The sequence below is a fragment of the Chelonoidis abingdonii genome, chromosome 1 (genome assembly GCF_003597395.2).
Source record: "Chelonoidis abingdonii isolate Lonesome George chromosome 1, CheloAbing_2.0, whole genome shotgun sequence".
Lineage (NCBI taxonomy): Eukaryota > Metazoa > Chordata > Testudines > Testudinidae > Chelonoidis > Chelonoidis abingdonii.
This window is the reverse complement of record NC_133769.1, coordinates 75084173-75109304: the sequence shown is the minus strand read 5'-3', so window position 1 is coordinate 75109304 and position 25132 is coordinate 75084173. Positions and strand designations below refer to the sequence as shown.

Genomic DNA, 25132 nt, shown 5'->3' with positions numbered 1-25132 from the left:
ATAAAATCAGCGTGACTGCTTGGAACTGGAGAACCAAACAGCTGTAATGGACCTGCAAATGAGATGCATTATTTACACTCTGCAAACGACTGGATCCCTCTGTGAGAAGACAGGTAGAAGTAGACCAGAATGGAGTTAGCCCATAGCCAGCCTGGCAGTGCAGTAGCAGTGAAATGTGCTACCAGGTGGGGAATCAGAGAACATCCCAGGTACACATAGCATTGTTGGCATCTGGTGAGGAAGGAGATTCTTAAAGTGGCATGTTAAGGCTCCTTGGGTGGGTGGCAAGTTGAAGAAAATAAAAGGGCTAGAAATGGAAATAACTGAAGGACCCACCCAGACATCCAAAGTACAGTGCTCCCAGGTGTCCTGCATGCGGGGAAACATTTTCATCATTTTCCCAGCCATGTGCTGCCACATGGTACAGATAGATGAGTCTGAGTTGTTTTCTCTGATAGGTATTCTCTTTGTGTAACAGTACACTCATCAATCTTAAATGTATGACATGAGAGAGCTGTTCAGATAGCTCACTATTACTGGGTGAGAAAGGGGACAGACGGAAAGAGGAGAGAGGAAAGGCTAGGGAAGAGAGGGAACAAAGGATGCTTTTAAACCTGAGTATTACCCCTGAACTCTGGCCACTCTCCTCTGACTAGGAGAAAGGCACTTTTTTCAGTATTAGGTATTAGCCTTGCCTTCTTTTATAATAAAACTGTTAAGAGAGAGAGAGGCTATTGCATTAGGAGAGTGGGAAAAGATGGGGCTGTTATCAGTGTGATGAACGGGAGAAAAATGGGATGTTTTCCTTTCAATATTCTAAAAAAAATGAACTATTGCTGTTTTTTGTAACCATAAAGAGCCCTGGATCCCTACATTACAGTAAATGGCAGCAAACACCCATTGTTTGCTGCTGTTCAGCCCTCCCATTGCTATAATAAAATGTGCTGAATTTTAAAGGAGGAAAAAACTGCTTTGCATTATCGCCCTGTTTCCTTGAGTGGAAAAGCGTGTACAAGTTTTGAAGGCACTTAAATGACTTAGAAGCCCATGTTGGCATAGGGACTTGGGCATTTGTGTCACATGACAGTAGGGAACCCAATGTCTTTCAGTGGAATGCACAGAAAACCAAGGCGCTCTTTTTGTGGGAAACTATAGTTGGGTTTTAAAATCAGCCAGAATTGGATTGTGCAGCTAAATCCTGAACACCTTTTCTCATGTGCATCATCCCACTGAGGTCTTGGAAGATGATCTAATGGTACCTTCTGGCCTTAAAATCTATGAAAGCAGGATAGGCCCTGAGTGATGCAAAAATATTATGAATGTAGCTGCAATTCACCTGGGTTGGGGTTTTATTACAAATTCCATATTTGAGCCAGGCCCAAGGTCATAAACACAGGCTAAACTTTCAGCTAATATTATTTTTATTATTTACATAGTTGTCAGATGTATGCTTGGGGCTTTGCAGAACAAATATAAAGGCATGGTCCTTGCCCTGAACAACATACAATCTATTTTAGTTCTGACACAGTAAGTGAGAGTAAAAAAACAATAGAATGAATGGGGTGAGGAAGAATATCGGTTACAGTAGTCAGATCAAGTATTTGCACATGTTGATGGTTCCATTAATTTCTTGTAAAGTCACTTTAATTCACTGCTAGGACACAATGTAAAGAAGATGCTGTTTTTGAATGCATTTGAATGAGAAGACTGTGCCTTGGGGAAACATGGATAGAGAGGTAATCCCATGCACTGTGGGAGCATAGATAAAGGCCCAGAGAGGTGAGCTGAAGAAACAACAAAGGTACCATCTTTGAAAATTAGGCCCTTATATAGGGGCCTAATTATTGATTTAAGTGCCTAATTCTAGGCAACCAAATTTACAAATGGTGGCCTTAAATGACTGAGCCAAATTCACTGTTAACATAGGGCTTGATCCTCCAAGACTCTGAGCTCTGTGGCCCAGATCCAGACAAACACTTAAGCATGTGCTTAACTTTGGAGTCAGTGGAACTATGAATGTGCTTAATTTTTTTTTCTGTATTAAGGCCACAGTGTTCAGCATCTTGCAGGATCAAACCTCTAGACAGGTACAAATTCATTCACGTCAACTGAGTGGTGCCTCTGAGTAGCAGAGATTTCAGCTCATTGAGTATATTCGTCTCTGCAGTGCAACTAATATTCCCCTTAAATGTGCCTTTGGCAATCAAGATGCAAAAATTCTATTTGCATTATTTCAGCACAATTTGCAGAGTTCACCAAATTCTACATGAAAAAAAGATTAAAGGATATTAAAGGGGGGGGGAATGTAGCCCCCAAAGAGAAAGGGTGACATTATAAAGCCTCATCCTAATAATCTTTTGATAGGGTGCAGATGCAGCAAGGACCAATCCACATTTGATCACCTGGCATACAGATCAGAACACTATTGCATTCAGCATTCCTTTAAAACCAACCTATTCAGAAGGTATTGCAATACAATTGCCAAGTGGAAAATAGTATTTTAAACCATTATCTTCAGTGCTGCCACAAGAAAAATCTTTAAAATAAAAAGTGTCTGAAGTGTCTCTAATGCATCCATAATTATGACATATCTTAGATGTCTGGTATATAATTAAGACTCAATTTCTCTGCCAAGTTGACTACTGTCTGTAACAGGAGCCAGTGGAAACACTGGATACTGACCCCTACTCTCTGACAAGGCTGGAAACTTTTGTAACCCCCAAATTGTCAATTCTTGCAATTTTATCACCAATTTCAAGACAGCAGATGCTTTTAAAAACTGTTTCATGACCTCCTCATGTCTTGCTAACTTTTGCCGTTATTCAAAATGGCTCGTGCCTCCCACTATTTACAATGGGACTAAAGCCACGGTCTGCCATTAAGGGAGATGGCTGCCCTTTATTCCTCTTTCAGAACAGCAGCCGTGTTAGTCTGTATCCACAAAAAGAACAGGAGTATTTGTGGCACTTTAGAGACTAACCAATTAATTAATAAATTTGTTAGTCTCTAACGTGCCACAAGTACTCCTGTTCTTTATTCCTGTGGTTGTCTCAGGCAGAAGATAGTAAGGCAGTGAAGAGGAACATGAGATGAGGAGTGAGAATGTGAGCTGTAATACTGGGGACAAGCATGTTTAAGAATAATGGACTATGTGGGGAGAATGAAGAGAGAATGTATACAGGGGAGAGATGGAGACCAGGAATGGGCTAAGAGGATGGGGCAAGAGATAGGTCAGTGATGAGAGAGAGTGGAAAGGGATAGAATGGAAAGTCTCTAGCCCAAGGGTTAGAAGGAGTTAAGTGGAGTACCATTCTGATTAGCCAGTTGGGTGGCCTCATTTTTGTGAGTACATGCAAGGTTGAATTTTGAACCTGAAATAATCACACACAAACTGGGGGAAGGTCTGCCCCCTAACATCTCAAAAGGCAGATGAAAAACAATGTAATTTTTTTAATCTCAGGAGTTTTAGGACATGGACTCATGATTTTTGAACATTTGGTATTGGCAATACTGTAAGTCAACCCAGGTCTTATGATTGTGCCAGGAAATAAAAAATCAGCCAGTTTCAAGCACTTCTGTGCATCACACATCCGTTACTCTCTTCTCCATTCTTTGCTTTGCTTGCCCCACCCTTCTGCTCTTCACACTTCTTGTTTCCCATCCAACCAGAGTTTTCTTCAGACCTCATTACTGAGCGAAGCCTTATTGAGAATGGCAGGTCTTTCACTGTACTCTGAAAATACTCTGGTTTAGCTTCACTCTGCTCTTTGGTAACAAGGAGTTGTACAGTTCAAGGTCTCTCCTGAGAACACTGCCCCGTCCTCCCAAGAGTTTCACCCTGAGCTATATTAGGCGCTGTACTTTTGTCAAGCATACCTATCTTGGCTGCAAATGGAGAAGTTGTTTCTTAGACAATCAGACCCTTTAATGAGCCTGGGATCAGGACCCTGAAGTGTATTTAAAATCCAGCAGAATGTGCAGAGTGTGGATGTGATGTACTCTTGATGGTCTTTCTTCCTCAAAAGATGCTGATGCATGTTATCTAGGTAAGAGTTTCAGCAATGGCTTTCACCTTATATGCAGCTTACTGCACTGTCATGCTGACCTAAATCGGAAGTTACATAAAACTGGATGAATTAACACGTTTTGTCTCACCAACTATGCTGCTTTCAATTGTCCTCAAGGACCCATTTGTCTTCACTTCAGTTACCTTCGGTAGCCACTGGCAGTTCAAATTCCAGCATTCCCACATCTAGCAGTTACATTCACATGCATGTAAACTTCACTGAAAACTCTATCGAGAACAATATAACCTTATTCCCTCAGAAAATCATCAGTCATTCACACTGGTTCATTCTTAGAATGCCTCTATTTTAATTCCATCACTGAAGAAGCTACCTGATCCGGTATATTTCTCTATTATACAATGAAGATGCTACACCATTATGGTGAATGGGCTTCACTCTTGCCATCTACTCCTTTTTTTAAATTTCAACATAACTAAAGTTCAACAGAGACTATGCAAAGAACATGAAGCTGTACTGTACCTAGAGATTTACATAGAGAATAGGAAGGTATGTTAATACAGTTGTATTTTATTGAAAGATATTAAAAATTCCCTGCATAGTATCATTACAAAACATGAACATGTTATTTACATAGAGTTTTTCATCCCAAAGCTTTTTATAAACATACAGGTGGGAGTTGGGAGGGGGAAAAAAAACTACTACAATGCTGACCTCCCTTGGACGCAAGGCTAACAGCCTGGCAGATATCTATTTATAGTATACATATCCATTAGCTGCATGTGTTAAGGAAAGGAGAAAATCTGGCTAAAGACATTAGGTAAACTTCTGCTTTTTCAAGACAGATCTTAGGGTGAGATTTTTGTAGGAACCTAAGGGATTTGGACACTTAATGGAAATTGAATGCCCAAAGCCCTTATGCAGCTTGGAAAATATCAGCCTTAATATTCAGAGTGAGAAGATAGAATCTCAGTTCTTAAGGTCGAAGAACACCACACAGCAAATTGCACTGAATTCAGTTAATCTCTCTTGGAAAGATGACAGTGAGTCATTTATGAAAAGGGCAACTTGTTATCCTGGAAGTTAAAATGTAAAATATACTATTCAAATAGACTAAGACTCAACCCAACAAATGTATCCTACACAAGGCATAGGCCCAATCCTGCTCTGAGATGGCATATGGTTCTCACTGGAGTCAACAGGGTCTCATGCTTTTATGTAAGGACAGACTTCTGTCCTATGTTTATATGAAAGTTCACTCAAAAAAGCATAAATAAGGAGGGTCTGAACAAACAAACAAACTCCAGGAACATAAAAAGCAGGAGGAAACATAATGAAAGCTTTTCATGTAGCCAAACATATTATACGCTGCAAGATCATCCTCCTAATTCATGGAATTCAGCTAATCCTCTCGATGAATGCAGCATGTGTTGCTCTCCAAATGAAATTGTGTAGGCTCCAAATAAGAGGCAGTAGGCTACTTCTATAAATGCAATCAAATGACTGTCAGTCTGAATAATACCATTCGATTTTCCCCTTTCTGTAAACAAGTAAAATAAAGAGAAATGTTTCACCAGAAGTGTTTCTGTATTGTTGAAAAGCCAAAGGAAACCTTTCCCCAAAATTATTTCAACTATAAATCAAACATGAAAAAAACACGTTCAAATCAAAGGTTAATATCCCAAGGTCTTTAATGTATGATTACCACCAACCTCCTTCCCATTAGCATGATCTGCTCCTTCTTGTCTTTCAAACACTCCCTTGGACTAGTCTTGCCTTCTGTCCCACTGATTCATATGATTGGAAAGTAGTAACTCTTTAGCACTCAATCTTCAGAACACTGCTGTACAGAAAACATGATTTGACGTCTGTTCCAAAGTCGAGAAACCTGATCACTAGTGAGAAGCAACAGCATCATTTCTTCTCTGAAGAGTTTGTCGGGTTAATTTTGAAAGATCATGGACCTGGTCTCACTTGCCAGAGTTACAAAACAAAAGCTCCTCCTCTAATGTCAGTGTAGTTACACCAGTTTAAAACTGGTGTGAGCAAGAGGAGAATCAGGTATTCTGGACCAGATTCTGATTTTAGCGATAATTACGTTAATCCAAAGTAAATCTGTTGATTTAAATAAAGTGGCTGCAGATTTGTGCCAGTGCACTAGAGAGCAGAACATGACTCTTAATTTCATCTGAACAATTAATCTCAACAACCACTGTGCTGTTTAGCATGAGTCTCTGTATGGATATACTCTAGTGTTTTGGAGTTAATTTCAAAATGTACAAATTACCTGAAAGAGAGTGTCAGAAAATTAACAATTAAAAGCTTATTTTAAAAATTCCACATTTGTTTTGAAGTAACTTTTTTCAAAAAAGCAAAGAAAACTATTGAACCGGGTGAAGCATCAATCCCTACATCCCATATCCAGAGACTATTGGCCAGTATCTGAGCCAGTTTGAATCCAGCACAATCCCACTGGAGGTATAAAGGGTGCACGTCAACACAGAATTTATTCCTGTATTCTTTCCTTTCAGATGGAAAGGACTCAATGAAATAATACATCTTTTTCATCTCTGACTACTAAGGTCTGATTTTCACAAACCCTTTAGCTGAACTAAATAGGTCTTCATCATGTTATGTAGTAGCAGGAATTTTTTCATGATTTTTTGAGGGGGGGTGGGGAGAAGGATGGTTGGAGGGGGTAGGTTGCACTAACTCACAAAAAGTTGCTCAGACACCACTCTGGGTATGTTTACACTATGAGATTATTCCAATTTTACAGAAACCGTTTTTTTTAAACAGATTGTATAAAGTCAAGTGCATGTGGCCACACTAAGCACATTAATTCGGCGGTGTGCGTCCATGTATCAAGGCTAGTGTCGATTTCCGGAGCGTTGCACTGTGGGTAGCTATCCCATAGCTATCCCATAGTTCCTGCAGTCTCCCCCGCCTCTTGGAATTCTGGGTTGAGATCCCAGTGCCTGATGGGGCAAAAAATGTTGTTGCAGGTGGTTCTGGGTACAGCCTCACCCCTCCCTCCGTGAAAGCAGCAGACAACCGTTTCACACCTTTTTTCCTGGCTGAATTGTGCAAACGCCATAGCACAGCAAGCATGGACCCTGCTCAGCTCAAGACAGCAATCATGGACGTTGTAAACACCTCGCGCATTATCGTGCAGTCTGTGCTGAACCAGGACCTGCAAAATAAGGCAAGGAGGCGGCGGCTACGGCAGCGTGGCGACGAGAGTAATGAGGACATGAACACAGAATTCTGTCAAACTGTGGGCCCCTGTGTTTTGGAGATCCTGATGGTAAGGGGCAGGTTCTAGCCATTGAACGCCAATTTTGGGCCTGGGAAACAAGCACAGACTGGTGGGACAACATAGTGTTGCAGGTTTGGGACGATTCCCAGTGGCTGCGAAACTTTCGCATATGTAAGGGCACTTTCATGGAACTTTGTGACTTGCTTTTTCCCTGCCCTGAAATGCCAGAATACCAAGATTGAGAGCAGCTCTCACAGTTGAGAAGCGAGTGGCAATAGCCCTACTGGAAGTTTTGCAAATGCCAGGACAGCTACCGTCAGTCGGGAATCAATTTGGCCAGTGGGGAAAATCTACTGTGGGGAATGCTGTGATGCAAGTAGCCAAAAGCAAATCATTTAGCTGCTGCTACGAAGGTAGTGACTCTGGGAAATGTGTAGGTCTATGGATGGCTTTGCTGCAATGGAATTCCCTAACTGTGGGGGCGATAGATGGAACCCATATTATCCCTATCCTTGGCACCGGAGCACCAGGGCACCCAGATACATAAACCGCAAGCAGGGTACTTTCCCATGGTGCTGCAAGCCACATGGTGGATCACAAGGACGTTCACCAAACATCCACGTGGATGGCCGGGAAGGGTTCATGGACACCACGTCTTCAGGAACACTACTCTGTTTAAACGGTTGCAGCAAGGGAATTACTTCCCAGACCAGAAAATAACAGTTGGGGATGTTGAAATGCCTGTACGTTATCCTGGGGGACCCAGCCTACCACCTTTGATGCCATGGCTCATGAAGCCATACACAGGCAGCCTGGACAGTAGTCAGGAATTGTTCAACTACAGGCTGAGCAAGTGCAGAACATGGTTGGTCTAGAATATGCATTTGGTCATTTAAAAGGCGCGCTGGCGCACATACTATGACTCTAGCTCACACCTCAGCCAACCAATGTCCCCTTTGTATTGCTGCTTGCGTGTGCTCCACAATCTCTGTGAGAGTAAGGTGGAGAGACCCGTTATGGCTGGGGTGGGAGGCTGAGGCAAAATCACCCAGGGGGGGAGAGGGGGGAGTGGCTGCTGATTATGTGCACGCCAGACACCAAGGCGATTAGAAGAGCACACCAGGAAGCGGTGCGCACATCAGAGAAGCTTGAAAACCAGATTTCATCATGGGCCAGGGTACGATGTCGACTGCTGTGTTTGTTCCCTTGATGAAACCCCCCCTTGATTGACTCATTCCCTGTAAGCAACCCACCCTTCCCCCTTCGATTACAGCTGCTTAAGGAAATAAAGTCACTATCATTTAAAAATCATGTATTCTTTATTAATTCATTAAAAAAGAGGAGAAAGAACTGACAAGGTAGCCTGGGTGTGTGTTTGGAGGCAGGATAGGAGGGAAGGAAAAAGCACTAAAAAATTTTCAAAGTTAATGACAGCGCTTTTGGCTGGGCTATCCATGGGGGTGGAGTGGGCGGCGTGCACCAGAGAGCTTCCCCACGCGTTCTTACACGTCTGGGATGAGGAGTATGGGAACATGGTGAGGGTGGGGTTACATTCAGGGCGCTGCAGCGGGCACTCTGTGATCCTGCCTGCTGTTCTCCTGAAGCTCCACCAGACACCCGGAGCATGTCAGTTTGATCACGCAGAGCCCCAACGAGGTTGCATCCCACCACCGCTTGATCTTCTGCCTTAAACACCCTCTGATCTTCCTGCCACCACCTCTCATCTCGAGCATCCCTCCTGTCCTCACGTTCACTGGCATCTTTCCTGTAATTTGATACCACATCCTTTCACTCATTCAGATGAGCTCTTTCATTGCGGGTCACTTCCATGATTTCTGAGAACATTTCGTTTTGCATCTTTTCTTTCCACCACCTTATCTGAGATAGCCTTCGGGATGGAGAGGGAAGCTTCAAAATTTGCAGCTGCATGAGGGAGACAAAAAAGGGAGAGAAGTATTTAAAAAGACACATTGTACAGAACAATGCTTATACTCTTTCAAGGTGAACAATACTATTCACCTTACATAGCACATGTGATTTCACTACAAGGTCGCATTTTGCATCTTAATATTGAGTGCCTGCGGCTCTGGGGTTAGAGATCTCACAGACTCAGGTCCGGGCAGCAGAATTCAGCTTGCGTGCGGCCATGGTAAGCCATTGTCTTTCGGTTTCTGCAGCCTTCATATACACAGTGCCCTCCTTTCCCAAATACCAAGCAAAGCCCGTTCAGTGCTGCTTCTTTCCTGTTAACAAGCAGCAGCAGAAACCACCTCCTCCATCCAATTCTCTGGGATGATCACTTTACCCCTCCCCTCACTGCGTGGCTGGTATCATGGAAGATCCCTACTAGCCAAATGAGAAAAAGCTCAGCGCCAATCACCTCCCCCAGTCCCCTTGCTTGGCTACCTGCAAGGAAGGATTTATTTTAAGCAACAGGCAAACAGCTCAGTAGGAATGGCCATCTCTGTTCCCTTAATTAAATTCCTGAATTTCAACTAGGTTACCATGAACGATATCACTCTCCTGAGGATAACACAGCGAAATAAAGAACGGATGTTGCTTGAATGCCAGCAAACACCGGACCGTATGCATCTAGACTTTGTCATGCAATGATACCAGATTACTTGGTACATGCAAAGGCTTTTGGAGTACCTCCAGGATAGCTTCATGGAGATGTCCCTGGAGGATTTCTGCTCTATCCCAGACATGTTAACAGACTTTTCCAATAACTGTACTGGCCGTGAATGCATCTCAAGTCCTCAGGGCAAATTAATCATTAAAAAAACCTTGCTTTTAAACCATATTTTATATTTACAAGGGTACACTCACCAGAGGTCCCTTCCATGGCTTCATTGTGTGGGATAGTGGCTTGGGAGGGCTGGGAGGGTAATTCCGTCAGGGTGAGAAAAAGCTCCTGGCTGTTGGGGAGAATGGAGTGCTGTGTGCTCTCTGCAAGTTTGTCCTCCTCCTCATCTTCCCCGTCCGCAAAATCCTCAGGCATGGCTGAGATTACCACCCCCACCTTGGAATCCACGGACAGGGGTGGGGTAGTGGTGGCAGACCCCCCTAGAATTGCATGCAGCTCAGCATAGAAGCGACATGTTTTCGGCCCTGACCCAGACCTTCCGCTTGCTTCTTTGGTTTTCTGGTAGGCTTGTCTGAGCTCCTTAACTTTCACACGGCACTGTACTGAGTTCCTGGTGTGGCCTCTCTGCATCATGGCCTTGGAAATTTTTTCAAATGTTTTTTCATTTCGTCTTTTGGAATGGAGTTCTGTTAGCATGAAATTCTCTCCCCATACAGCGATCAGATCCAGTACCTCCCGTGCGGTCCCATGCTGGAGCTCTTTTTCGATTCTCAGAAGACTGCATTGTTACCTGTGCTGATGAGCTCTCCACGCTGGCCAAAAAGGAAATGAAATTCAAAAGTTCGCGAGGCTTTTCCTGTCTACCTGGCCAATGCATCCAAGTTCAGATTGCTTTCCAGAGCGGTCACAATGGTGCACTGTGGGATACCGCCCAGAGGCCAATACCGTCGAATTGCGGCCACACTAACCCTAATCCGACACGGCAATACTGATTTCAGCGCTACTCCTCTTGTCGGGGAGGAGTACAGAAACTGGTTTAAAGAGCCCTTTATATCGATATAAAGGGCCTCGTTGTGTGAACGAGTGCAGGGTTAAATCGGTTTAACGCTGCTAAATTCGGTTTAAACGCGTGGTGTAGACCAGGCCTAAGGGAGCAATGAAATTTGGGGGGGGGATGGAGGGGCAAACAATGAAAATCAGAGTCAAGATTTTAACTTTGTGTTTAACTCATCCTAGTGTACCTAAGTCTTGCAGCACAAAGTAAAACAAACAAACAAACAAACAAACACACACACTGTTCTTAAACCAATTGATATACCTGCACTCAGCAGGACAGACTGGCAATGGAGCTTTATGTTATGGCTAAATTCTGCTTTTCTGAAAACACATTTACTGAGCAGGAGAATTTGTGCCTTCCCCCAAAGGACTGCACCTTACTCCAAATATGGCTTGTTGGTTTTCACAGGTAGGTATGCATGCATCTGACTGAAGGGATGGCTTCCATAGAGAAGTTCTGATTAATATTATCGGGGTTAAATCATGTTTGTGGTCATAGATGGGTCTACCATATGTGAATCCAGAACACAACTCTTAGTAAGAGTGGTTAGCATTAGGGATGAAATCCAGTCAATGTCCTCAGTGGGTTGGAGTCTCCCCCTGCCGTGGAACCTGCACCATTTTGCTGCAGGTGGATGGGTAGGGCTGGTAGAGAATGCACTGTGTAGCTTAAAGCCCTGTTCCATGTGTAGTAGCATAGAGGCAGTAAGAAAGGGAAGAGTATGGGAAGATCCATCACTGAGAGTCTTACTCCAGTAACATCTTTTTATGGCTGTACCTAGTGACTATGGAAATCCTCACAGGGATTGATAAATGCTGGTGAGAATCATAATGCATGAGATAACTGCTCATTCTGGTGCTCTCAAGGCAGATTTCTGCTGCTCTAAAAGCCAATGCCTCAATATCTGCTAATTAGTCCAGTGTACACTTTCAGGAGATGAGTCAAGGGGCACACCCTGGATTTTTGCATGTCAGAGACGAGGAAAATCAATTTCAATCCCCGAAAGAGTGAATTACGGGTATAGGTCACTGAACACTATCAGTTGTTTTATGCCAATAGACCCTTAAATGGTAATTTTGCACACACAGAAAAAATCTCAGGAAGCAGAACTTCTGCAAATTTCAGTTTCAGTATCTGCTCATAAGAACAGAGCAGGCAAAGGGATGAAAGCATTACATGCATGCCCTCATCCAAACACAACTGGCAGGTGACATTTTTGGCCTACTACTTTTTGAAAGCAAGTTCCAGCTCATTCATTAATTTGAGCATCTGAGAAATCAATGACCTTTTAATTTTCCTCATAACACTGAGGAACAGTATGCAGATGCTATTTTACCCTGTTCTTGCTCATAGCCAAATAAAAATCAATTTGTTTGGTTAGTAAATACCACAGAAGCACATCAAACCACACACGTTTTCTTAGCGAATTAATATCAATTAACATGTTCCATTTGGCATATGGGAACTAAATTCGGACCCTGTGCAAGTCCATTCAAAAGCAGTAGACTTGTACATACTAACATCAGACCTAAATTTGACCTAGAGAGAGTATTCTGTGTCTGATATATATTTAGGATCCAGGATACAAGTGTAATAAAGTACTAATTGTTCTTGCATTAGTCCATATTGTATGCCCAACCTATGTGAAGAGTTCCTGTTGGTACCAATAGTATCTACAATCTAGATACAGGATGACTGCTGTGTTTCTCACAAGAGCAATGGAAAATATCAACAACAGGGATAAGACTAGTAGATGAAGCGGATAGTCTTCCCTTTGGCTGGCCATTGGCTATGGAACTCCTTCCATAAGGCTTATGAACATTCACAAGCCTTTAGCATCTCACCATCTTGGAGCCTGCTAACACCAAAACCGCTGCATGAAACAATTAAGTGAGCTTACTGAGAGAGACAATATCATGACTTGTAGACTGGAGGAGCATGTGAAGAGATTGAAAGTGGGCTGCTTTTACCATCTCACCTCTATTCACAGATAAAACATTGGTCCTTTGAGAGTTCTGAGACACCAATCCTCTTCAAAAAATTTAAAGAAGCAAATGAAACTTCCCATTCTAAACATTACTGCACTCTTTACAGGAAGAGAGCTTTTCTTGAGCACTGTCAAATTATTGTAGAAGAAAAATCTCCATCAACTTCAGTGGAAAGAGTTTTAGAAGAGCAGTCTTATGCTGGAGTTGCTAACCAGAGCTTGGAGTTGTATTATAAACAATAGAATTTAAACTATATTCATCAATTTAAACATGAGGGACCAAATTCAGACCTGATGCGAGTCTGCACAGCTCCAATCACGTCAATGGAATTGCATTCACTTGCACCAGGTCCTTAATTACTAACATATCTAAACTTATATTGAAGTCAAAAATTTCTGAATTAAGAGCTATGTATGATCTTGATAAAATACACAGAGAAAAACTCAGGCCAAGCTGCTTTAGGACTAGTAGGAAAAGAGTCAGATTTCCTTTCTCCCTTCCACTTACTTGAAGTATTTACCTTGAAATTAGGTTGCCAACTAACCTTTTGGTGTTCTTAAGATAGAGGGAATAATATGTATGTATGTATGTATATATAAGGCACACCATATCAGAAGGCATCCAGTTTATCAGGAATAATATAAAGCAAGGACTATACAAATTTTGCTATCTAGTTCTGTCAATGCACTTAATTCCTAACCCCCAACTCATGCTATTTCACTTGTGTGCCCTTATTTGAGGAGAACATCAAACTGTGAGATGACTTTCTGATGGACAAATATCCGGCACAGCAATGAAGCAAAATCACTTTCACTTCTGAGAGTGAGAGTACAGGGGCATTTCCTGCTTTCTGGCTTTTTCCTTTCTCTTGCATGGGTACTCTGGGAATGAACTTTAAGAGTGAATGCTGGGGAGACAGAACAGGAAGAATGCCCTTAAGGAAAGAAGGCCTCCACATTCAGGGTCAGAAGACTGGTATAAACTCCAGGACAGAAGAGTTTTCTATTATTACATTTTTTGATTTCTGGTTATAAAATTAGCCTTTGAAGAAATCCTTTGCTGACTACATTGAGTCTTCTTTCTGCATAGTCAGTCCACTAGTGACCTAACCCAAAATTTGAGTCCATAACTTGGGAGGCAAAGTGCAGTAATCTATTATGCCATCTAGTTCCATATGAACAGTTCTGTTATATGGTGCAAATTTATAGGGAATGTAACAACCCAGAATGGTAGGAGTAAGGGTAATAAAAATCTAAATGCATGGAAGTTCTACAAATCCCACAGATTTTGAGAGTCTTCAGTTTGGGTATTTCCAATTTTTTCTACAAAATGTTTTCATTAAAAAAAACAAACAGTCTGAAGATTCATAGTGAGAGGTTTAGTAGAATAACTAGAACAGAATAGAATTTTCTGCTTGTAAAATTAACCGTTCAAACGTAAACCTGTGCAGGGCTATCTTCTTCCGTCTGCACACAGAAAAATGGTAACAGTAGCTCTAAGAGACTAATTTGGGCTGCTTCACTTATCTCAGTGCGGTGTTGACTCTGAAAACTAATAATAATATAAAACCCAAAGCTGTTAACTATTTTGATTTAGTTGGGGATTGGTCCTACTCTGAGCAGGGGTTTGGACCAGATGACCTCTTGAGGTCCCTTCTTACCCTGATATTCTATGATTCACTATTCTGCATTCAAGCAAACATGTAGCCAACATGCCTTATCCAATGTGGTTGGCTACCCATTTGAAAGAACATTCCATAGATATAAAATTTTAAAGATGTAAATAACCGAATTGTATATTTTCCATGGATTTCCAGTGTACCCAGATTTGAGTTACCAAATTATTTACTAGTCCCTCACAGGATGACTTAAAGGGTGCCTTTTTTCCACACTTAATTTGTAAACTGTTCACAACATATATGTAATTAAAGACATCCAGAAGCATATATGCACTAAGGTCTCTTATATAATAAACCTGGGACTGAAAATATGAACCAAGTGTATGGCATCTTAAGCTTCTGTCAAAGTATTCAGAATAAATAGTAAGGGGATGATAGTGCTTAATTGATTCATCTATGGATGAGATCACAGAAAAAAAAATCCTAAGGCCAATGTACAGTAAACAAGAAAGTAATTTATGTCTTGTCTCTAACATAATCCACCTTTCAATGTCAAATTAAAGATGCTTAATCAAAACTGACTCAATGTTCTGTCTCTGCTGAAAAAGAGCAGTTGCAGTGAAATATTAAAATGACCAGGCGATCATGACATCATTTAAACCATGCACAGTGAAAATGTGGATTTAAATGTCATCATTCGCAGACATCTAAACTAATAATGCATTTGTGTTAAGCTTGGATCATCACCTGCATCTTTTAAGCAGTAGTGTCATGTTTAAAACTATTACTTGGTATCTTCTACCAAGGAAACACCCAGTACTGGAAACCTCCCACACCCTCCCCAATGATGGCCCAGATTCAGGTCTACAGCCATGGAGCACAGCTCAATAGAAAGGTACAAAATGACTTTGAACACTGCATGTTTCTGTGTGGCTTTATTCAGTGAGCAGTCTACATCCTGACGTAAGCAAGCACTTGAAAAAATTTACTATAGGCTGAATATCGATGTTCTTAATTCAGTATTCATTCCCATTAACTCAGTCCTTATTCAAGCCAACTCCCATTCACAGACTAAAGATTTTAGGATTTGGCCCTATATAGATTCTTAATATACCTTCCATAATTTCTGTAACATATGTTCAGAAGCTATTTAGAGGAGAGCATGTCCAAAACATATGAACCAAGGCCCTCCAATTAATTTGTTTCTAAGCCACCCAGGGGAATGCTTTTGAATAAAATGATTCTATTTTAGTTGGAGTGTAGCATTCTCTATTTAACTGTTTGTAGCATAACTCATGATGCTTGATGCATACTGACATGCTTTTAAATAACTGAAGTAATTCTCCAGTGATTATTTCAAGTTAAGATCTATTGGCACTTATTTTAAAACTATTCTCACTGTTAGGATGACTAATCAGCTTTGTGTGAGCAAAGGCTTCTGCATGAGGACAGTTGACGGGAATTATTTTGCTAAAGGAATGATAATGCATTTGTCTGCAACGTCCTTAAAAAGAGATCAGCATGTCCGGATTTTGTTGTGTTGATCTGAAAAAAAAATAAAATCATCAGATGACCCCCATCATTTTTTCACTCTCTCTCTTTATGTTATCTGAGTATATATCTAATACTATAAGTAACTGCCCTTCCAAATAATTAGTACGAGATGGAGGAGAGAACTATGTATCAGGTCACTGGGTGAATATTCTAGTCCTACAATTATATGGTCATGCTAAAGTTTTGCCATCAAATCTTTTCCTCTTTAGTAAACAGACTTTAACTGTAATCACCTACTGCACACTGCCTGCTTCTCAGTATTCATTACCAAGTTATCAAGCTGTTCCTGCAGTCAGTTTTCCAGATAGGCTGTCATATAATATAAAACTGAAGAACACTCACCCCTGTATCCATAAACTCAGTTGGCAAATGCAAGGTGTTTGTGTGAATTTAAGTCATTCTACTTGTCCACAAAAACCTAGATGTTGCAATTATGATTTGGGAGGAGGGGATTTCAATCTCTGTAAAATATTTGAAGTCACTGTAAAATATACTTGAAATGAGTGAAGCAGATATTGTTAATGCAGTCGCTCTTCCCATTTGCTCAGGATTTCAGATTTTCAGGTACAGGCTGAACCTCTCTAGTCTGGCATCATTGGGACCTGACTGGTGCCGAACCAGAGAATTTGCTGAACCCCAGGAGTTCAATATTGTAGCAAGTGGGTCTCTTTTTATTTTTATTTCACCGAGGCAAATAAATAGACCAACGCTTGCAACACAGCCTAGCCAAGGCTTATTGGCTCTCTTCGTAACAAAGTGTTAGTATTGTTACACAATTTTACTGTATTGGCACAAGGAAATAAATAGATAAAAGCATAAAAAAAAATCATGCCAGACCACGGATATTGCCGGACCAGAGAGTGCCAAACTAGAGAGGTTCAACATCGTACGACAAAGGCTCATGATTTACTGCTAATAATTCTTCACACATCTTTGACAGCTGTTCACCAAAATGGTTTTCAGAAAAGACAGAGGGAGAATTTCTAAAGCACGTAGCTAATAATTCCATTGCTAATGCCAAGAGCATCAAAATAGCACAGGCATCCCTTTTCAAAATAATACATATTTTAATCATGTTATCCCTCAAATCAGAGTTCTTCATAAAATTGGAAATCACCCCACTCAATTGGCTTTCTGGTATTAAATCTTTTTTCTCCCATGTGCATATTTTTCAGAAATCTTGTCTAAGTTTTCTTTTTTGTGTTTTATATAGGAGGATTTCAATAAAATCTGGTAAGGTGATAGCTTACAAGAAATCTCTGCAGCTATCACTCAAGTAGTTCTTCAGAAGATCTGGACTGGCTCTCATGTATTTTTACACTTACATTAAGAGAACTTTTGACTGGTTCCACATGTAGAAGCATATCTCCTGCCTAGAACAATTCAGAGAAAAAATGTCATGCCAGTGAGCCATACTCTTCACTTCCACCCAGTGTCAGACCATTTTCTTTATCTTATTCCTAATCTAAAAGACTTCATTTGGTTAGGTCCAGCCTACATCATGGACAACCTGTATTTCAAATACCACCTGAAGACAAAATTCTGCTGTGATGACTACAAGAATCAACCAGTGATGTTTACATTGTGAGACAATTGAGGACAGCTGATTTTATTTTATTTTGATTATTTAATACAAATTGTTTTTAAGAGGTCTGGAGCCATCAAGATGAGTATTTGCCAATCTATGTAACTGCATGATCTTATTTTGTTAACCCATTATCCCTCCTGCCTTTCCTCCTTTAGTTTATTACACTCAGTTGCTGTGTGTCAAATTAGATTGCCTCAAAAAGCTTTCCCTCTGATTTGAAATATGGACCCTATGTATACCTCTGTTTGTACAATACTCTGTACATGGGGCCTGGACCTTCACTGAGTTCTCTAGACTGTACTTTAATACAAAATAAATGATAATGTTTGTACACAGCAAGGCCTATTCCTGCAAGGCATGAGCACTGTCAGGTTGCACAAATGTCAACAGGAGCTGAAGCTCAGCATGACACAGGATTGGGGTCGATACCTACATTGCTTTGTTCCAGATTGATGGAGACCATGAGGAAGCTTTCAGGTGCTAGTGGAGGTGAGTTTTCAGTAGAATGCCTCTAGCTCTAGAACTTTCTCCTGCCATAACTCAGACTAAGACAAGTCTGATATATTTAGAGTGCAATGCAAGATTAATTTATTTGAACACAACTTACTCTAATAATGGAAGACTCAGAATGACCCGCATACGCTCCTTCCTCCAAAAGATCTACTGAAATATAACCTACAGGAGGAAAGAAGAACTAGTAACGCCAACAACTGGCTCCTTAAATCTGCTGTTTTCTACAAGCTTAAACCCTACACGTTGGACGTGACAGAGGAAGACAAAGATCTGAGTGTATTGGTCAATCTTAGGATGCAACCACAAAAAAGGGTAAAGCACTTCTAGAAAGCATCGGGTGAGGTATTTCCGGCAAAAACAAGGAAGTGTTACTTAGTAACATTATACAAGACAAAGTGAGCTCTCATCCGGAATGGCATGTGCGATTCTGGTTTCCCGTTTAAGAAAGACTAATTTAAACTAGAACAACTGCACAGAAAGACTACTAGGATGATCAGAGGAATGGAAAACCTAATTTACAAAAGGAGGCTCAAAGAGCTTGGCTTGTTTAGCCTAATCAGACAAAGGCTGAAGGGAGATATGATTGCTCTCGATAAATACATCAGAGGGATAAATACCTGGGAGGGAGAGGAGTTATTAAGTTAATGGCCAATGTTGACACAAGAACAAATGGATATAAACTGTCCATAAACAATTTAGGCTTGAAATTATATGAAGGTTTCTAACCATCAGAGGAGTGGAGTTCTGGAACATTTTCCCAATGGGAGCAGTGGGGAAAAAAACATAACTGGCTTCAAGACTGAGCTTGATAAATTTATGGAGGGGGTGGTATGATGAGATGGGCCACATGCCATTGTAGGCAATCAGCAATTGCTAGTAACAGATATCCCCAACAGCTGGAGATGGGGTACTAGATCGGGAGGGCTCTGAGTTACTACAGAGAATTCTTTCCCTGGTGTCTGGCTGGTGGGTCTAACTGATTGCCTTGTTTGGTGTCAGGAAGGACTCTTCCCCCAGGGCAGATTAGCAGAGACCCAGGGAGTTTTTTGCCTTCCTCTGCAGCTGGGGCATGGGTCACTTTGTGATTTAAACTGGTGGATTCTCTGTAACTTGAAGTCTTTAACTCACAGTTTGAGGCCTTCGCTCACTTAGAGGTTATAGGTCTATTACAGGAGTGAGTGGGTGAGGTTCTGTGGCCTGCAACGTACAGCAGGTCAGACTACATGATCTTGATGGTCCCTTCTGACCTTAAAGTCTATAGTACCGAGAAACTATTGTGCTCAGCACAATAGAGATAAATGCAGTAGGTAATAGATTCCAGGGCCAGAAGGGACCATTGTGATAGTCTAGTCTGACCTCCTGCATGACACAGGCCATCGAACTTCCCCCAAATAATTCCTTTTGAATCCAATCTTTATTTAAAAACCACCAGTGATGGAGAATTCACCATAACTCAATGATTAATTACCCTCACCGTTAAAAATTTACATCTTATTGCCTGTCTGAATTTGTCTAGCTCCCACTTCCAGCCGATGAATCTTAACATACCTTTGTCTGCTAGACTGAACAGCCCATTATTAAACATTTGTTCCCCATGTAGCTACTTATAGGCTGTGATCGTCACCCCTTAACCTTCTCTTTGTTCAGATAAATAGACTGAGCTTTTTGAGTAGGTCACTATAAGGCACGTTTTCTAATCCTTTAATCATTCTTGTGGCTCTTCTCTCAACCCTCTCCAATTTATCAACATCCTTCTTGAACTGCAGACACCAGAACTGGACACAGTGCTTCAGCAGTGGTAAAATCACCTCTACTCCTGCTCAACATTCCCCTGATTGTGCATCCAAGGATCACATTTGCTTTTTTTTGGCAGCTCATGTTCAGCCAATTATCCACTTTGATTCCCAAATCTTCTTTTAGAATCACTCCTTTCTAGGACAGACTTCCCCATCTTGTAAGTATGGCCTGCATTCTTTGTTTCTAGATGTGTACATCTGCATTTAGCCATCTTAAAATGCATATTGTTTGCTTTTACCCACCTTACCAAGCAAACCAGACCAATCTATATCTGTGACCTATCCTCTTCATTATTTTCCACTCCCTGAATCTTTGTATCTGCAAACTATCAGTGGTCCCTCAAAGTCCCACCTCCATCATAATGCCTACAACTAATTATAAATGACTTGACTTTAGCATAAAGTAATATAGTTACAGACGTGTGTCATGTGTATCACTGAACCTTTGCATTGTCTGAATAGGCTAATTATTAGATAGCTACCATAATTATTTATTGTTCTACCTTTTTACCCTACTCTCCACCTGAGTGCTTTTTTTAAGAATGCAAGATCTTCAGGCTTGGGACTATGCCTTCTTTTATGTCTGGGAAGTGCTTTAGCACATTGTGGGCACTGAAAAATACAAGCAAATAAACCACCACCATTTATATTATTAGTTGGTAGAATTTATATTGCACCAGAACATTGCAGCCCTAAACCGTCTCCAGTGGAATGCTGCATTTCAAAAGGTTATCTTGTTCTCTGTAGCAAGCATGGACTCCTGAGTTAACTATAACTTATCAATAACATTGAAAAAGGCTCAGTCATTTTGAAAACCTGATTATTCCTTGAAGTTTCCTTTATATTGAAATACAAGATCCATCTTCCCCATAGGGCAGCTTTATAAGTATGCAAGATAAAAGTAAAATTGATAACCTAGAAGTTGTTGACCTGGTATTTCAAACTATTTCCCCCGTATGCACTTTGGACTTTTGTAATGCTATCAACTTATTAGCCTATTATTATTAATCATTTATAGTATGATACAGCCTATAAACCTCAACCAGATCAGCCAACATATTGTGCTAGGCACTATATAAACAGATAGTAAGTGACAGTCTCTGCCCTGAAGAGCTTACAAATCTAAAAGACAAGACATGATATAGAAGTGAAATAAACAAGTTTAGGGAGAAAAAACAAAGGGCAAAACATCAGCAATCATTTTAGTCAGAATTAACATAAAATAGCAGGGTGCACAATTTGCAGCCTATCAGCACCAGTAATCTAAGCGCTATAATGGAAGAAATTATTAACTGAATTCATTTTGCATGGTCAAGTTCTGGCCTCATCAATTCTATTTCACATAGTCTTTTATATCACATATCACTGTAGTATCTGAGTACCTTCCAGTCTTGTACATGTTCTACACCTGTATGCCGGGGGGATATGCTTGCTCTTCCGGGGGGATATGCTTGCTCTATATAAATATATCAGGGGGATTAACGTTAGGGAGGGAGAGGAATTATTTAAGCTTAGTACTAATGTAGGCACAAGGACAAATGTGGTAGGCATAACTGGATATTAGGAGAGTTTAGACTGTGAATTAGACGGAAGTTCTAAGCCATGTAGTGGGTAGTGAAGTTCTGGAGACAGTTCCTCGAGGAATTACGTTGGGGAAAAAGACTTATTGCTTAAGACTAAGCTTGATAATAATATTGGAGGGAATGATATGATGGGTATAATGTTTTAATCTGGGCAATTTGATCTGGATTATCCAAGCAGATAAATCCTCAATGTCTGGTGAGGGGATGGTTGATGGGTGGTAACTGATGTTATGTCAAAGAATTCTTTCACTGGGTGCTCGGCTGGTGAGTCTTCGCTCCACTATGCTCAGGGTTTAAAGCTGACGCCGTTTATTTGTCGGGATGGGAATTTTCCATCCAGGGTGGATTGCAACGGGGCCCTGAGGTTTTTTTCCTTCCTCTGAGCGTGGGGCATGGGTCATTGCTGGTGATCTCTGCAGCTTGAGGGTCGTGCATAAGCCAGCAATTTTGAGGACTTCAATAACTCAGTCATGGGTTAGGGGTTGTTATAAAAGTGGATGGGTAGGGTTCTGTGGCCTGCTTTGTGCAGGAGGTCAGACTAGATGATCATATTGGTCCCTTCTGACCTATGAGTCTATGAACATGGAGTCAGTGGGGTTGCGCAGGTGTAATCTAGGTCAATATTTGAAGACAATGAGGGAGTACCGGTACAAGTGGAGAAAGAACTTTTGCAGAACATTTCTTGCTGATGAGGATGCATGAAACAGAAAGGACACAGCTTGATTCTTAGATCCCAGACTGAATTCTCAGGGCTGGCAGCTTGAACTAATATCTCGATACATGTAAACTGAGCAAATTTCATTTAAAAGTAAATGAGATGAGAAATGTGGAAGCACACAGCCATGTTACAGTCACTTGTCAGAGTAGTGGTCAGGCCCTTTTGAGTGGCCAAGGAGCATAGTGTTATATAAATAGATTCTAGGTTATCCTGGCCAAGAAATCCCCCTAAATCATAGAGATTAAGGCCGGAAGGGACCACAAGATTATCTAATGTGACCCCCTCTATCTCACAGGCCACCCACAGCACTGAGCACCCTCACACTAAACTCAACAACTGAATTTAGATGGAAGTATTACAGCCTAATGTTTCTTTACATACCACCTATAGATGCTGAGCATTGCCAGTTCCCAAGGCAGTTGTGGGTGCTCAGTATCTCTCTGGATCATTTCCCCAGAGAGCACCAGATGAGACCTCCCCTTGGACGGGCTGCACACACAGTGTGAGCTAATGTGGAGGGCACTAGGACACTGAAGAGTCCAAAGAGTCAGGAATTGTAACCTAGGCAATTAACAACAGGCTGCTTTTCTCTACTTTCTCCTTCTCCCCTCAGACACACACACCAACTGCCAGGCACTGGTGCTTCTCCCCCCTCTCCCACGCGCACACACACAAACTGCCCGTCTCTACAGCTCCTTCCTCCCACCCACCTCCCCCTCCTTTTGCCCACACTCCCCTATTCTGCCAGCCTCTACAGCTAAACATTAATATGGCCAAAGAGACAAATCAAAATATTAACTTCTTTTCAATGATTGCTTCGGGAAATGAAGGTACCAGCTCCTAGATCAATGTCTAATGCCACAGATTTACAATACACGTCTCCTCTCTCCAGCAGCCAACACAAAGTACTAACATATAGATATATAGTGATAACAGTTAGGTGTTGCCCAGACTGAAAATGTCTGGTTGTGTGGCTGCGTTCTTACATGTTGCAGATTTTAAGGTAAAGTCCATGGGTGTGTTTTAATCCCCCACTCAAACAACAAAAGAAGGAAGGACGGAGATGAGAGAATCGGGGAAACAAGGAAGGGATTGAGGGGCAACACCAGAAAGGGGAGAAACAAAGGGAAGGGAATAAAAACCAGTCTAGAAAGAAACAAACAAAGAAGGTAAGCAAGCGTCCTCCTTTCGTGTGATGGAAACCCCAGGCAACACATCCCACTCACTGCTCCAACGCCCCCAAAGCCTGCCTGGGTTCTGGCCATGTAAGTGATGCTGCTGCTGCTGCATTAAAACCACCATCCACGCACAAGCCGCTGGAGCAAACACTCAGCATTTCCAAAGTAGACAGTCTCCAACCCACTCCTCTACCCCAGAGCCAAATGCTTGGCCCTCTGCATTAGTGCCTGTCCAGACTCCTCTTTGGAAATCCATCACTTGACCCTCTTAGGACAATATTTCGGGTGGGGGGGGGGGGCAGAATTATTAGACAATAAAAAGAGGAAGACTGTCCGTTAGCGGAGGAAGAGATATTTCAGCCACCTGGAATTGCATCATTATTTCATATAAGCAGAATTATATCTGGGTAGCTTATATTTTTTAAAAGAACTTTTGAAGCATCTAAGGGATTTAAATATCTATGCACTGGATATTGTAGCCTTACCTGTCAGATGTCATTCTGGGGGGGGTATGAAAATCCTCAGTTTGCTAAATTGCACCACTTGATCAGGTTACTATGGAAAAAGCCACCCTCATCCTCTCCACCACCAAGGAGGAAACTGATCCAGTGAGCAGATGAGCCCCGAGCAGGAGCTCTATGCCTCTTCCTCTGTGTATGTCTCGCTGTCTCTCTCTCTCTTTCCCTCTTCCCTTCCTCTCTCCCTCCCCCAGAGGACTCAGCAGGGTGATCAGATCTTCGCCTGACTGCCAGAGCCTGGAAGCAAAAGGACAGTCTCACACCAGCAGCCCCAGCCCAGCGCTTTGCTGCGAGTGGTGCTGTTTCCCAGCCGCACAGCTGGAATTTAAAGCGATAGTGCCTGAGAAAAAATCTCAGCTTTTCTAAAATCGTTTCCAGCTGATTGGGGGGTGAGGGTTAACTAGAAGTTTCCTGTAGCAACCTTGCAATGAACATACTGAAATACAGATGAGATGTCCAGTGATACACACATGGCATAAGTATTATTTTTGTTTTCTATGAGAGGCCCTATGCATTATGAATGATTTGTATTCCAATAGTACTCAATGGCCCCTACAAAGATCAGGGCTCATTTCCACTAAGCACTGGACACACGCGCAGTCCTAGACAGTTGCAATGTAAACACAAAAGATGGACAAAAAGGGAGGGGAAATGTATGAACAATATTCCAGAAAACAGTCCCTGCACCTGCAATGGTTGGGGCTAAGAAAAGAAGTACGCCTGAAAGGTAACCAGCGTCTCTGGTTTTAATTACACCTATATCAAAATGACATGAGCAAGGCCAAGCCTGAGAAGATGAGCTATACCTGCAAGACCTACACCGGGGTTTAGAGGATGGAATCCTGGCCCTGATCTGAGCCAGACAACAAAGTAAACTGTAGCAACAAATGGAACCCGCAGATGCACACAAGTTTGTGGCCAGTGAATAGACATAGTTAGTTAAGCAACTCATTAGGCTACCACCCTCACCCCTGCTGACCTACAAATGTCCTCCACCCTCTTGGACACTGCCACATTGGCCTATTTCAGACTACCCATGTATGATCCCACTCAAATCAATTTAGCCTCCCCACTTTCCTGGGGCAGCTCCACGGTTGTTCAAGTCTAGCCCATAGGAGGGGCAGCTTTCACCCATAGCAAGTAGTACCAT

General features: G+C 41.7%; 1 protein-coding gene across 2 annotated transcripts in view; it reads right to left on the bottom strand.

Annotated features, from left to right (window-relative positions):
* The window catches only part of NAV3 (neuron navigator 3), an 859499-nt gene extending 835471 nt beyond the window's left edge, over positions 1 to 24028 (bottom strand). For both annotated transcript variants that reach the window (XM_075066761.1, XM_075066765.1), the window contains exon 1: positions 23950 to 24028. The gene's annotated coding sequence lies outside the window, so the exon portion shown is untranslated. The remainder of the gene's footprint in view (positions 1 to 23949) is intronic.
* Between the last annotated feature and the right edge of the window lie 1104 nt (positions 24029 to 25132).